The 14,626-nt window shown below is 36.4% G+C and overlaps 1 non-coding gene across 1 annotated transcript; it reads right to left on the bottom strand.

Moving 5' to 3' along the window:
* Positions 1-2,240: 2,240 nt before the first annotated feature.
* On the bottom strand, positions 2,241-2,347 carry LOC133041738 (U6 spliceosomal RNA). Its single transcript, XR_009689314.1, has one exon. It is a non-coding gene; the product is annotated as a U6 spliceosomal RNA (small nuclear RNA).
* Between the last annotated feature and the right edge of the window lie 12,279 nt (positions 2,348-14,626).

Raw genomic sequence — 14,626 nt, 5'->3', positions numbered from 1 at the left:
TGAGTTTTACACCAACTTATTCACTCTCCTCTTTCACTTTCATCAAGAGCCTCTTTAATTCTTTGTTTTCTGCCATAAGGTTGGTGTCATCTGCATATCTGAGGTTATTGATATTTCTATGGCAATCTTGATTCCAGCTTGTGGTTCATCCAGTCCAGCATTTCTCATGATGCACTCTGCGTATAAGTTATATAAGCAGGGTGACAATATACATACTTGATGTACTCCTTTCCCAATTTGGAACCAGTCTATTGTTCCATGTCCAGTTTTAACTGTTACTTCTTGACCTGCTTACAAATTTCTTAGGAGGCAAGTTGGGTGATCTGGTATTCCCATCTCTTTCAGAATTTTCCACAATTTGTTGTGATCTACACAGTCAAAGGCTTTGGCATAGTCAATAAAGCAGAAATAGATGTTTTACTGGAACTCTCTTGCTTTTCCAGTGATCCAGTGGATGTTGGCAATTTGATCTGTGGTTCCTCTGCCTTTTCTAAAACCAGCTTGAACATCTGAAAGTTCACGGTTCACACACTGTTGGAGCCTGGCTTGAAGAATTTTGAGCATTACTTTGCTAGTGTGTGAAATGAGTACAATTGTGTGGTAGTTTTAGCATTCTACGACATTGCCTTTCTTTGGGATTAGAATGATAATTGACCTTTTCGAGTCCTGTGGCCACTGCTGAGGTTTCCAAATTTGCTGGTATATTGAGTGCAGCACTTTCACAGCATCATCTTTTAAGATTTGAAATAGCTCAACTGGAATTCCATCACCTCCACTCGCTTTGTTCATAGTGATGCTTCCTAAGGCCCACTTGACTTCACATTCCAGGATGTCTGTCTCCAGGTGAGTGATCACAGCATCATGATTATCTGGGTCTTGAAGATCTTTTTTGCATAGTTCTTCTGTGTATTCTTTATCTTGTGCTTCTCTTAGGTCTATTTTTAATTGAGTTTCTCATCTTGGAGTTTCTCAGACTTCAGTCTTCCTCTGACTGCCATAATAAATAGACACACCTGAAGTTGAGCCTGTAACTGTGATTCTCAGAGTCAGCTGTTACTGCTGTTGCTCTGGTTACTTTCCCATCTGTTCCCTTCTCCTGGCTACAGATACGAGGCTATTTTTAGTGCCCATACCTTTACTGAAAGGGGACTCTATTGAGGTTTCCAAATTTATGTCCACACAGAGAAGAGGGTGCCTCACTTTGATCTCCTCTCCACATTTTTCAGAGATCAAAGGCTCATCTCTAAGTACATTTCAGTTGACTCTATCTATGTTCCAAGAACTTAAAAAATACTACAGATAGGTGGTGGGAAGCACGGAGTAGAACACCATCCTCATTTCCCTCAAACTCTTTCATTAATATATTTGAAAAGTAATTTGTCTTTTTTTTTTGCAGAAATATAATACTTCTCTCATCTGTTGTCTCTCAAATCCACATGTTTTCAGATTTTTGCTAAGCTTCAGTTCCTAATATCACACTCGTAGAGTTTTTTGTTTGTTTGTTTGTTTATGAGCCTGAACATCAGAAATTGATGTTTGTTTTCATTCATTTTTGTCTTACTAGGTTCAACTCACTGTCTTAGCCTATCAATTTCTCTTAGGAGTACAATGTCTTACTTGTGAACTTTGTTTTTTTTTTTTTCCCCCATGTATTTTTATTAGTTGGAGGCTAATTACTTTACAGTATTGTAGTGGTTTTTGCCATTGACATGAATCAGCCATGGATTTACATGTATTCCCCATCCCAATCCCCTCTTCCACCTCCCTCTCTACCCCATCCCTCTGGGTGTTCCCAGTGTACCAGCCCCGAGCACTTATCTCATGCATCCAGCCTGGGCTGGTGATCTGTTTCACCCTTGATAATATACATGTTTAGATGCTGTTCTCTCGAAACATCCCACCCTCTCCTTCTCCCACAGAGTCCAAAAGTCTGTTCTGTACATCTGTCTCTTTTTCTGTTTTGCATATAGGGTTATCGTTACCATCTTTCTAAATTCCACATATATGGGTTAGTATACTGTATTGGTCTTTATCTTTCTGGCTGACTTCACTCTGTATAATGGGCTCCAGTTTCATCCATCTCATTAGAACTGATTCAAATGAATTCTTTTTAATGGCTGAGTAATATTCCATAGTGTATATGTACCATAGCTTCCTTATCCATTCGCCTGCTGATGGACATCTAGGTTGCTTCCATGTCCTGGCAATTATAAACAGTGCTGCGATGAACACTGGGGTGCAAAAATATGGAACACTTCATGAATTTGTGTGTCATCCTTGCGCAGGGGCCATGCTAATCTTCTCTGTATCGTTCCAGTTTTAGTATATGTGCTGCGGAAGCGAGCACTTACTTGTGAACTTTGAAGCATTTGCAGTTAGTCGATATTTATATCTCCCCAAAAGTTTTTCTAAATTAAATTTCATAAATATAAACAAGATTTAATTCTCATACTGCAGATTTCAAGCCTCAACACCAAAAATATTTCTAAGGCCTGAGTATACTTTGTCCTAGTTATAGAATATTAAAGATAAACTTGTTAAGCCAAGGTGAAGATTTAAGTGTCAGGATATACATATATAAGAAATAAAATATTGATATAAATGAAAACACTGCTGGATAGATTAAAATGCAAATTTACTTTAAATTTTATAACTACACACAAACATTTAATTACTTCTAACACATTGAAAAAGTTTTTCAAAAATTTGACAAACCATTGAGGATGAAAGTTGCAGCAAATGCACTTCATCTCTAACAATTTTTGTTAAAACATTTTTTTTCTCATTACCTTAATTAATTTTGTTGCCAATTTGAGCATAGGATTACAGTAGAAAATTTGAATGAAGCACATTTTTTTTAACTGCATCCATTAAAATAACTTTAAAAAAAGAGAATCATTTGTTTCCCAGTTTCACCAATATTTATTGTCTAGTTTATTGTGATGCTATTCTAACTGCTGGAGATAAAGCAGTCAAAAATCTCTGCCTTCATGAGGCTTAATGGAGAAGCAGATATAAATAAGCAAGTAGTCACAATTGAATAAGAATTGAAATATGCTAGATTAGGGGAAATCCTTTGAGAAAAGAACAATTAATAGGTAATGCTTTGAGCAGATGGGTGCTCTCATAGTAAACTAGTTGGTCAGGAAAGACCTCACAGAAAAAAAAAAGAAAAAGATGTTTGAGCAGAAACGTGAGTATGAGAGACATTGAGTATGATTACATGTGGTGAAACAAAACACAAAAACCCTGAGACAAGAGACTATATTAGAGTAGAATTGCAATATAATAAATTATTGTATGTACAATCTTTATTTCTGTGCTATTAATATCCTGGCCTATTGATACATTTTTTGGTTCTTTATTAAATATAGTAAGTATATTATTTTAAATTTATGATGCTTTTATATTGGGGTGGAAAACTCTTAATTTTTATATTTATTAATTTTCCTTCATAAACCATGTCAAGATTGTTATTAGTATAAATAATATTATAAATGTATAGTTTTTCTGGCTAAACTTTAAACACTTATGTTCACCTGAAAAAAAGATCACAACTGTGATTGAGACAACATATAATTTAATTTGAGAAATATTAACATTTTTAGAATTTTCAGGGCTTTCATTCATAGCTATGTTTTCCTTAGTAAATATTTTAGCATTCTTTATGTAAGTCTCATAGATTTCAGTGCTATTTTATAACTTCTTTGTTCAGCAAGATACTAATATTTAACATCTACTATATGCCAGATGCTTCTTCATGTTAAGGATGTATAGGATTGTAATCAAAACCTAACTGTACCCACTTTGGTATAATAAATATATGACATGAGAAAGATTATTAAGCAAGAAGACAGGGTGGAAGGTAGCATAGAAGAGAGTCCTAAACCAATACAGACCTCTTGTTGAAGTCTTCCTTGGAAAAAAGTCACCTAAGAGATGTGAAAAAGAAAACAAAAATAACAGAGTAGGGGTTATTCAGAGGAATGTAGTGGATTAGCTGCAAGGAAGTCTTCCAGTCAAAAGAGAATTATATTTAAAAGTCTAAATTGATAATGAGCATTGATAATAAAGTTGTTGTAGAGGGGGCAGGGCCCTAATCTCTAACCTATATCATTGCTATTTTGAATGCAATAGTTTTTTTTAGCCATTTTCTAATTGATTATTATTGACAGAAAAATTTTATGTTTTTTTCTATTTTATATCTACTAACATTAATGAATGACTTATTTTAACTTTTTGAGACAACTTTTTTATCTTTTTTATTAGTAAGGTATATGTGTGTAAGACAATTGCTACAAATAACAAAGCTTAAGCACTCTGTGGCTTTCCATTAAAAAAGAAAAATTTTTGCTTTTTGCTTTATTTTTGCTTTTGTTTCAACCTATGATGTCACAGGTTGGAGAAGTGAAGCTCTGTCATTGCTGGCCTCTAAGGTTACAATGGCAAGGGAAGAGAAACTGAAATTATGAAAGTTGTTGGAGAATTATAGGCTGTTTGTTGGAGAATTATAGGCTAGGAGTTGATAAGGTTTCAACATGTTCATCTACAGATCTCCATCTCATGACCACAGCCTACTTGAAGGGAGGTGGGAAGATAGAGTCCATTTGTAAATAATAAACTTGGCAGCATAAATAGAACATTTTTTTTCTTGGCACAATATACATTAAAACTAATCAAGCACACACAATCACATAGATATATTTTTCTAGCATACATACTTTATATACTATGTGTGTTTTTTTTCTCTATCTCTTAGAGGCAGTTTTTGTTTTCTATTATCCCTTTACCTATGAATAATCTACATTCTAATGACAGCAGACTACTTATTTTTCTCAACATAAGGTCCTGTCACACATTTTATATGTTTTCTTCTTTCACATTTAAATTACCTTTCTCTCATCTTCATTTGCAAACCCTGACTTATTCGGTTTGACTTACAAATTTTCAACTTTATAGTAATGTGAAAGCAATATGCATTCAGTACAAACTGTACTTTAAAATTTGAATTTTGAACTTTTCCTGGGCTAGCAAAATTCAATGCAATACTCTCTCATGATATATTGACACCCTTAGCATACTAATCACAGTTCTTTAAAATTCTTCATCTGATAATTCCAGTATCTTCATCTGATAATTCCAGTATCTTTGCCTGTGTGGTTCTGATGCTTTCTCTGCTCCTTCAGATTGCATCTTTTTGCCTTTTGGTATGTATTGTAATTTTTTTCTTTATAGTCATACATGATGAGTGGGTAAAAGGAACTGCTATAAACAGACCTTTAGTAATGTGGCAGTGAGGGTAGAAGGGAGCATTTTGTAGTCCTATGATTAGGTCTCAGGCTTTTAGTGAGCTCTTGCCTCTGAACTGCGAACTTTACAAGTATTTCTCAGATTTTTCCCTCCCTTAAATGTGACAGGATTTCTATAGCCAGCTAGAGTGGGTATTTTACTTCCCCAGTTCAGTTAGTTTCTGATAATAGCCAGCAGGTTGTGTCAGGCTCAGTCAGTCAGATCCAACTCTCCACGACCCCATGGACTCTAGCCGCCAGGCTCCTCTGTCCATGGGATTCTCCAGGCAAGAATACCAGAGTGGGTTGCCATGTCCTCCAGGGGATCTCCCTGATCTAGGGATAAAACCCGTGTCTCCTGTGAATCCTGTGTTGGCAAACAGGTTCTTTACCACCAGTGCCACCTGGGAAGCTCATTCAGCAGTTTAGGTTCTGGCTGGTTAGTTTCTCATGAGGGCAGGCCTTGTTAAAAAAAAAAAAAAATCAGAGCGCTCTGTTGTATTTCAAAATGGATCCTTTACCTGCCGCTCCGCCAAAAGCTTCAGAGGGTTGTTGTCCTATATCTACTGTGGTAACATGCTCAAGCTCCTTAAGATAAATCTTACTGTACTGTGGGAATCTCCATGAGCGAGCTCTCTGAAGTTTTTAACTCTCATAGAGTTTTTTCACACTGAACCTCCAACAGTCTGTCAATTGCAGTTCATGCTTTACGGCTGAGCACTGGTTCCCATAGCAGCCTCCATTCTTGAGTCTCTGCTCAGGTAAGCTGCACCCCTCTCTCTGTCTCCAGTTTTGGGTGCAGCAATGTGCCTTGTGTTCCCCCCCCCCTTACAGATCCAAAAAGAGCTGTTGATTTTTCAGTTTTTTTCTTGTTGTTAGGACCCACATAGGGTGTCTTCCAAACACCTTAATGTGAAACTGAAACTTGTTTTTTATACTTATATTTTAAGAGATGATAAATGTCTAAAATTCATTACACTTGTTTGTAACAATGATGTAATCTTTTATGGCTATGTGCTAGTTTAGTAGTGTTTATAAAGACCTAAAATATTAATTTTTAGTAAAACTACTGTTCTTTCTTTGATAATGCATTTATTAATTCACTTGCTTATTCACCAGAGTATGTATTAAGTATATATAATAATGAAAACCAATGATTCACATTCTAAACAGATGTATCCATAGTTCAGGATATTAACAAGTAAATAAGAGAATTTGTAGTGATAAAAGTGGGACAAAACACATTTATAGGTATTTTTCTATTCTAGAATATGCAAGTTCCTGAGGATCTTTTATCAAGTTTTGTGGGGAGAATCATATTGGTGCTTTGGGTCTATACTGATATCATTTTTATTCTATTATTAGTAGAGGCAGAGGTCCATCAGAGGGTGATGCTGCATTTGTGTGTGATTCTTGTCTGATAATATGTTTATAATCCTAGTTAAGACTGAAAATAGGAAACAACTCCCCCTCAAAAAGTGCATAGTCTTTGTTCAATATACAATTTAGTACACTTATGAAAAGTTGGGTTGACAGTTTTATAAATAAGATTAAAGTAAACATTTTGACAGAGAAATGTAAGCAATCATACAAATTCAATTATCAACTGGTATAATATTCTACACCCTCTTTAGAAGGTGTGTGTGTTAGTCGCTCAGTTGTGTCTAATCTTTGTGACATCATGGACTGTAGCCTGCCAGGCTCCTCGGTCCCTGGAATTTTCCAGGAAAGGATGCTGGAGTGGGTAGCCATTCCCATCTCCAGGGTATCTTCCTGACTCAGGGAACAAAGCTGGGTTTTCTTCTTCTGCACTGCAGGCAGATTCTTTACCTGCTGAGCCACTGGTGATGCTCACGTAATGTTTTTGGTAACCTTTCAAAATATCTGGCTTCAATAAAATGAGTCTATTTAAAGTTTTTTGAGAACAATTAAACTTAATATGTCTTTGCTGTTAAAATTCTTTGCATTTGTATTTTTCCAATCTTCTGTTTTCACTTCTTTAGTTCTGAGTGGGCAAAGAACTCCATCATTGATTTGGAACAAAATTTTCCCTTATATATACTTTTCTTTTTTTTTTTTTTGCTTGGTGGATAAGATTTGAGAAACAACCTTTTCTTTCTCTATATAATCACTGACTACTCTTTAGAATTAGCCAAACTTTGCAACATACAACAAATTTACATTAAATACACATTTGCTGAATGTCCCCTAAGTACTAGGAGTAAAAATAGTATGCTAAGAGGTCTGATCAATAAAAGAGGCAGCCACTCCTTTCAGGTTACTCATAATACAACTTGAAACAGCATGCAATAACTAATTCAAATTGGTAAAATAACCAGTGAAATATGTCAGTTTTGTAAAGTAATATTATTGAAACAATACAAAAAAAAAGTGTTACCATAGTCTTTCTGTTTATTCTACTATGGAAAATCTCTAGAAGGTACAATGTACAGTACTTTAAACAAAAGATAAACACAGCTCCTTTTCTTTCTCAATATAAAATAATCAAAGTCAAAATTAATATGTACTTATTTTGTAAGTGGTTAAAAGAGATTTATATTTTGAACATGAATATACACACGCACACTAACTATATGGTTTGATCAATTGCAAATTATTTGATTCATTTTAAAATATGCGACTGATTAGAGGAGGTGGAAATGCTTCAGGGAAAAAGCAGATAAATAAAGAGAAAATATAAGTAGTGAAAATAAGCATGCTCACTGTTAGGTATATAGATACGACATAAATAAAAGCTCTTGCCATTCATTCCAGGGCCACCCTGGGTGTAAAACTAAATAGGAAAGGAAAGCGGGGGATGTAATAGTCACTGAGGGGTAGGTATTAGAAGAATGAATGAAAAAAATTCACAAAATTAATCAGAAATTATCCCTTTCTTCAGGAGTCTGAGATATTATAAGATCAACATGTATACTAATAGGAAGAAACATAGTTTGCATCTTAGGTTGGATTTTCTAGGAAGCTGAGCCTGCCTGAAAGAGGGATTTGGGTGCCTGGATTTATTGAATTAGTATTCTTTAAGAAAAACCTGTAGGGGGATAAGGAAAGAAAAATGAGAAAGAAGAAAGAACTGACAAGAATGTGGCCTCCGGTTAATTTTGTTGTTAGCCTGACTCAAGAAGTATTCTGGAGGGTAAAGTTGCATTGTAGAGATATCCACCTTGAGACTAGGGGAAGAGACTTCTGTACCCGAAGTTGTCAGATGTCATTAGCCTTTCAGAGGGTAAAAATGTAGCCTCCCAAGAGGAGGAGTCGGAGAAGTGTTGACTGTCCGTGAAGGGTAAGACTTCAGGGAAAATGATGTCTAATAAGCCGTTCTTTCCAGCACCCACGGGGAGTTGAGAGCACTGGTCAGTAAAGGGGACTTGGATGTGGCACACACAATGTCTGCCCAACATGTTAAATAAAAATACAAAATAACATGTGTAGAAGATGTAGTTTCTGCTGAGAGATTTGTCAAAGACTTTATGAGATGTAGCCTTGGTTTCCCTGCATAACTAGAGCCTGCAATTGAACATCAACCCATTTCTGTTACTCTGCAGAATTACTTGCGGGAAATACTGGAATTCCTTTGGCAATGATTTTAAAGCTGTGTCCGGTAAAATCAAATCAAATAACTCACTTCCGGTTTTTATAGGCATATTACCAGTGAAGGTTGCAGGTTATCTCAAAGAAATATGAAACATGAAACAAGGATATTTTATGGTCCAAACCATTACAGTTTCTGTCATTTTTTACTGGTGCATTTTATGCAGCTTTGTGTTTATGTGTGGTTTGTTGTTGTGGGGAAATATAATTTCTATTTTCTATTTCTGGAACTAGTGTTTTAAAGAACTTATTTAGGAAAGTCTGTTTTTTTCTTCTTCTATTTACATTGTGGTCTTGTAATTTAATGACAGTAGAGGGAGCTATATCGTGTTGGAAGCTTATAAAATTCCCATAGTTAAAAGTGTTAAGTGTGGGTACTGGGGGACTCACAATCTGTTTAATAATTATATCCAGGGACTAAAGTAGATGGGGACATTGAATCAATGTCTGTAATGTATTCATAGTCTGTTTGATTATAGAGTATGAATCTTTTGATTATAATATAATTTTCCTTTCAATCTTATATTCCTCTGCTTATTTAGGCTTCTTGAATGTCCATATTCATTCTCATAGCATGCATTAAAAAGTACAAAATGAGGGGACTTCCCTGGTGGCCCAGTGGCTAAGGTTTCAGGTTCCCAACCCAGAGGGCTTGGGTTCAATCCCTAGTCAGGGAACTAAATTCCATAGGTTGCAACTAAGAGTCCACATGCCATATCTAAGACCCGGCACAGCCAAAAAAAATTACGAAATAAGAGTCTAATGTGTAATATGGTGATTATAGACTATAGTTGATAACATTGTACTGTAGAATTGAAATTTTCCCGCCAAAACAGGGTAAATACATGAGGTGATCCATGTGTTAATTAATTAACTTAATGGGGGAAATACTTTCAAAGAGGAAAAAATAGTACAAAATGATCATAGGCAAAAGTTTGTACTTCTAGTGTACTGAGAGAAAAGTAAGTCACTCACCTATTTGGGAATTTATTAAATATTACCCAATCATGAACTATTCCCAGGGCAGCTTTTTGTTAACTATATTATCTGTATTAGAAAGAATTACAATTTGTAGTTTTTCAAACAGGAACCATGAAATATTTGGAGTGTTCTTTGGGAAATTACCTATTTTTGCTTGAAGGAGGAAAACCAATTAATTCCTAGAGACAGAAATTAGGTTTCTGCTACAAACTTTGCTATGATGATGGAATGAGATTCTTAAAGGCCGTGATCTCCCATTATCATACTACTTCCTGATTCTTCTCACTGCTTTACAGCTTTCCCAGCACTCTTCCTTAGAGTTTACTGAGAGCGAGCTATTAGACACTAAAGAGTGTGTGTGTGTGTGTGTGTGTGTGTGTGTGTGTGTGTCTGTGTGTGTCTGTGTGTGTGTGCGCGTGTGCACGCTCAGTCATGTCTGACTCTTTGGGATCCCATGGACTATAGCCTGCCAGGCTCCTCTGTCCATGAGATTTCCTAGGCAAGAGTATTGGAGTGGGTTGCCACTTCCTTTTCCAGGGGATCTTCCTAAAACAGGAATCAAACCCATAAGCAGAGACCTAATTATATTTACAAGCCTGTCTGAAGTAGGCAGCCTTCATGTGAGGAAAAGGATTCCATTGAGTGGCAGCGTAAGTGTTGATCAGAGAAGTGAACTAGTGGTGAGCCAAACATTTCATTAACTCTAATGGAGAAGGAAATGGCAACCCACTCCAGTATTCTTGCCTGGAGAATCCCAGGGACAGAGGAGCCTGGTGGGCTGCTGTTTTTGGGGTCGCACAAAGTCGGACACGACTGAAGCGACTTAGCAGCAACTTAGCAGCAGCTAGAACTTAAAAGAAGTCAGTAGGGAAAATTGTTGAAATTGGATTTGGATGCCAGAACTGATCACACCTTACCTACTCAGAATCTCATATTTAAGCCCCCAAATGAATGGCACGTCCTTGAAGAAGTTCTTCCTGAGAACTTCTTTGCTCCTTCCAGTAGATTTCACCATCCCGTCATTTGTGCCCCACAGAGCTTCCTGTAAAAGTCTACTAAAGAACATGACCACAGCCTGTTGGGGGAGGGCATCATGGTTTCAATACAAAGACTGGGATGAAAAATAGGAGTAGAGCCTCATCTTGTGTCTTCCCGGTTTCAGGTAGCATATTTATCTGCTTTGAATCATTTCCTTACTCTGTAACATTATCAAATAGTACCTTTGTAATTGTATAGTTTTTACAAGAAAAACCAGACACACTATTTATCATAGAAGTAAAAGAATTTGTTTTAGAACATGATAGAGTTCAAATCCTACTTCATTACTTAGTAGCTATGTTAACTTGGGCAAGTTGCTTAATTTTTCTATACCTTAGTTACTAGTTAGTAACCAATTTGCATCAAATTTGGGATGGGCAATGTCAATGAGCTTGACATTTTTGTGTTAATTGGTGGGTTTATAATTTTAGTATTTGGTAAGGAAAATATATCTATTTCTTCCTTCTAGCATTCTTATATATTCCCCAGACTTTTTCTCTCAAATTAAAACTAATTAAAATGAATGTATGAAGTTTCCAAAATATCTCCCATTTGGGTAATATTTGAAAAATATTTTAACCTGATTAGGTCTTTTTTCCTCTAAACAGCAGACTCACCTATAACCACTTATCTTTCCATTTGGAAATTTAAAATAAGCACCTCACACTTAAACATCTAGTATCAAGCTCCTGCTGCAGCCTTTTCCATCCCAGTGAAGGATAACATCTTAGGTAAATTGAAGCCACAACCTTGACATCAACCTTAACTTTAGTCTTTCCTTCACACCAAACATCCAGTATCTGGGCTTTAGTTTTCAAATCTGTCCAGGACATAATCACTCCTCACAAGTTCTGTGGCTATGACTTGCCACCTTTCTTTCCCACCTGGACAGCTATAATAGCCTCACAACTTCACTTCCTGTTCCTGCCCTTAGAAGCTTTCATACCTTCAATAGAACAATGAAAGTTATCCTGTGTCAAAAATAAGACAACAGGCCCCAAATGGGGTCACTTATCCTAAACCCCATGTCACCAATTAATTATGATTTTGGCTCTCTCAAAATGAAACCTTAAAGCAGTCAACCAGGAATCACTTGATCAGCACTGGTTAGGTCATCTGCTTGATAGATCCCTGCTGTCTCTTGCAATAACCAACAAAGGTTTTTCCTTCCTTGTTCTTGTTGCCTTCTGTCTTTCATTTCACATAGCACCTTGTAGCTTCTTTGTATCTGTTAGACTGGATGCTGCCCAATTCAAATTGAATATTGCTTAAGCTTTTTTTTTTTTTTATTAGTTGGAGGCTAATTACTTCACAACATTTCAGTGGGTTTTGTCATACATTGATATGAATCAGCCATGGATTTACACGTATTCCCCATCCCGATCCCCACGCCCACCTCCCTCTCCACCCGATTCCTCTGGGTCTTCCCAGTGCACCAGGCCCGAGCACTTGTCTCATGCATCCCACCTGGGCTGGTGATCTGTTTCACCATAGATGGTATACATGCTGTTCTTTTGAAATATCCCACCCTCACCTTCTCCCACAGAGTTCAAAAGTCTGTTCTGTATTTCTGTGTCTCTTTTTCTGTTTTGCATATAGGGTTATCGTTACCATCTTTCTAAATTCCATATATATGTGTTAGTATGCTGTAATGTTCTTTATCTTTCTGGCTTACTTCACTCTGTATAAGGGGCTCCAGTTTCATCCATCTCATTAGGACTGATTCAAATGAATTCTTTTTAACGGCTAAGTAATATTCCATGGTGTATATGTACCACAGCTTCCTTATCCATTCATCTGCTGATGGGCATCTAGGTTGCTTCCATGTCCTGGCTATTATAAACAGTGCTGCGATGAACATTGGGGTGCACGTGTCTCTTTCAGATCTGGTTTCCTCAGTGTGTATGCCCAGAAGTGGGATTGCTGTGTCATATGGCAGTTCTATTTCCAGTTTTTTAAGAAATCTCCACACTGTTTTCCATGGCGGCTGTACTAGTTTGCATTCCCACCAACAGTGTAAGAGGGTTCCCTTTTCTCCACACCCTCTCCAGCATTTATTGCTTGTAGACTTTTGGATAGCAGCCATCCTGACTGGCGTGTAATGGTACCTCATTGTGGTTTTGATTTGCATTTCTCTGATAATGAATGATGTTGAGCATCTTTTCATGTGTTTGTTAGCCATCTGTATGTCTTCTTTGGAGAAATGTCTGTTTAGTTCTTTGGCCCATTTTTTGATTGGGTCATTTATTTTTCTGGAATTGAGCTGCAGGAGTTGCTTGTATATTTTTGAGATTAATCCTTTGTCTGTTTCTTCATTTGCTATTATTTTCTCCCAATCTGAGGGCTGTCTTTTCACCTTACTTATAGTCTCCTTTGTAGTGCAAAAGCTTTTAAGTTTCATTAGGTCCCATTTGTTTAGTTTTGCTTTTATTTCCAATATTCTGGGAGGTGGGTCATAGAGGATCTTGCTGTGATTTATGTTGGAGAGTGTTTTGCCTATGTTCTCCTCTAGGAGTTTTATAGTTTCTGGTCTTACATTTAGATCTTTAATCCATTTTGAGTTTATTTTTGTGTATGGTGTTAGAAAGTGTTCTCGTTTCATTCTTTTACAAGTGGTTGACCAGTTTTCCCAGCACCACTTCTTAAAGAGGTTGTCTTTTTTCCATTGTATATCCTTGCCTCCTTTGTCAAAGAAAAGGTGTCCATAGGTTCATGGATTTATCTCTGGGCTTTCTATTCTGTTCCATTGATCTATATTTCTGTCTTTGTGCCAGTACCATACTGTCTTGATGACTGTGGCTTTGTAGTAGAGTCTGAAGTCAGGCAGGTTGATTCCTCCAGTTCCATTCTTCCTTCTCAAGATTACTTTGGCTATTCGAGGTTTTTTGTATTTCCATACAAATTGTGAAATTCTTTGGTCTAGTTCTGTGAAAAATACCGTTGGTAGCTTGATAGGGATTGCATTGAATCTATAGATTGCTTTGGGTAGAATAGCCATTTTGACAATATTGATTCTTCCATCCATGAACACGGTATGTTTCTCCATCTATTTGTGTCCCCTTTGATTTCTTCCATCAGTGTTTTATAGTTTTCTATGTATAGCTCTTTTGTTTCTTTAGGTAGATATACTCCTAAGTATTTTATTCTTTTTGTTGCAATGGTGAATGGTATTGTTTCCTTAATTTCTCTTTATGTTTTTTCATTGTTAGTATATAGGAATGCAAGGGATTTCTGTGTGTTAATTTTATATCCTGCAACTTTACTATATTCATTGATTAGCTCTAGTAATTTTCTGGTAGAGTCTTTAGGGTTTTCTATGTAGAGGATCATGTCATCTGCAAACAGTGAGAGTTTCACTTCTTCTTTTCCTATCTGGATTCCTTTTACTTCTTTTTCTGCTCTGATTGCTGTGGCCAAAACTTCCAACACTATGTTGAATAGTAGTGGTGAGAGCGGGCACCCTTGTCTTGTTCCTGATTTCAGGGGAAATGCTTTCAATTTTTCACCATTGAGGGTGATGCTTGCTGTGGGTTTGTCATATATAGCTTTTATTATGTTGAGGTATGTTCCTTCTATTCCTGCTTTTTGGAGAGTTTTAATCATAAATGAGTGTTGAATTTTGTCAAAGGCTTTCTCTGCATCTATTGAGATAATCATATGGTTTTTATCTTTCAATTTGTTAATGTGGTGTATTACATTGATTGATTTGC

This window comes from Dama dama, chromosome 20, assembly GCF_033118175.1.
Source record: "Dama dama isolate Ldn47 chromosome 20, ASM3311817v1, whole genome shotgun sequence".
NCBI lineage: Eukaryota > Metazoa > Chordata > Mammalia > Artiodactyla > Cervidae > Dama > Dama dama.
The sequence above is the reverse complement of the archived record's forward strand: the minus strand, read 5'-3'. Positions and strand labels throughout refer to the sequence as shown.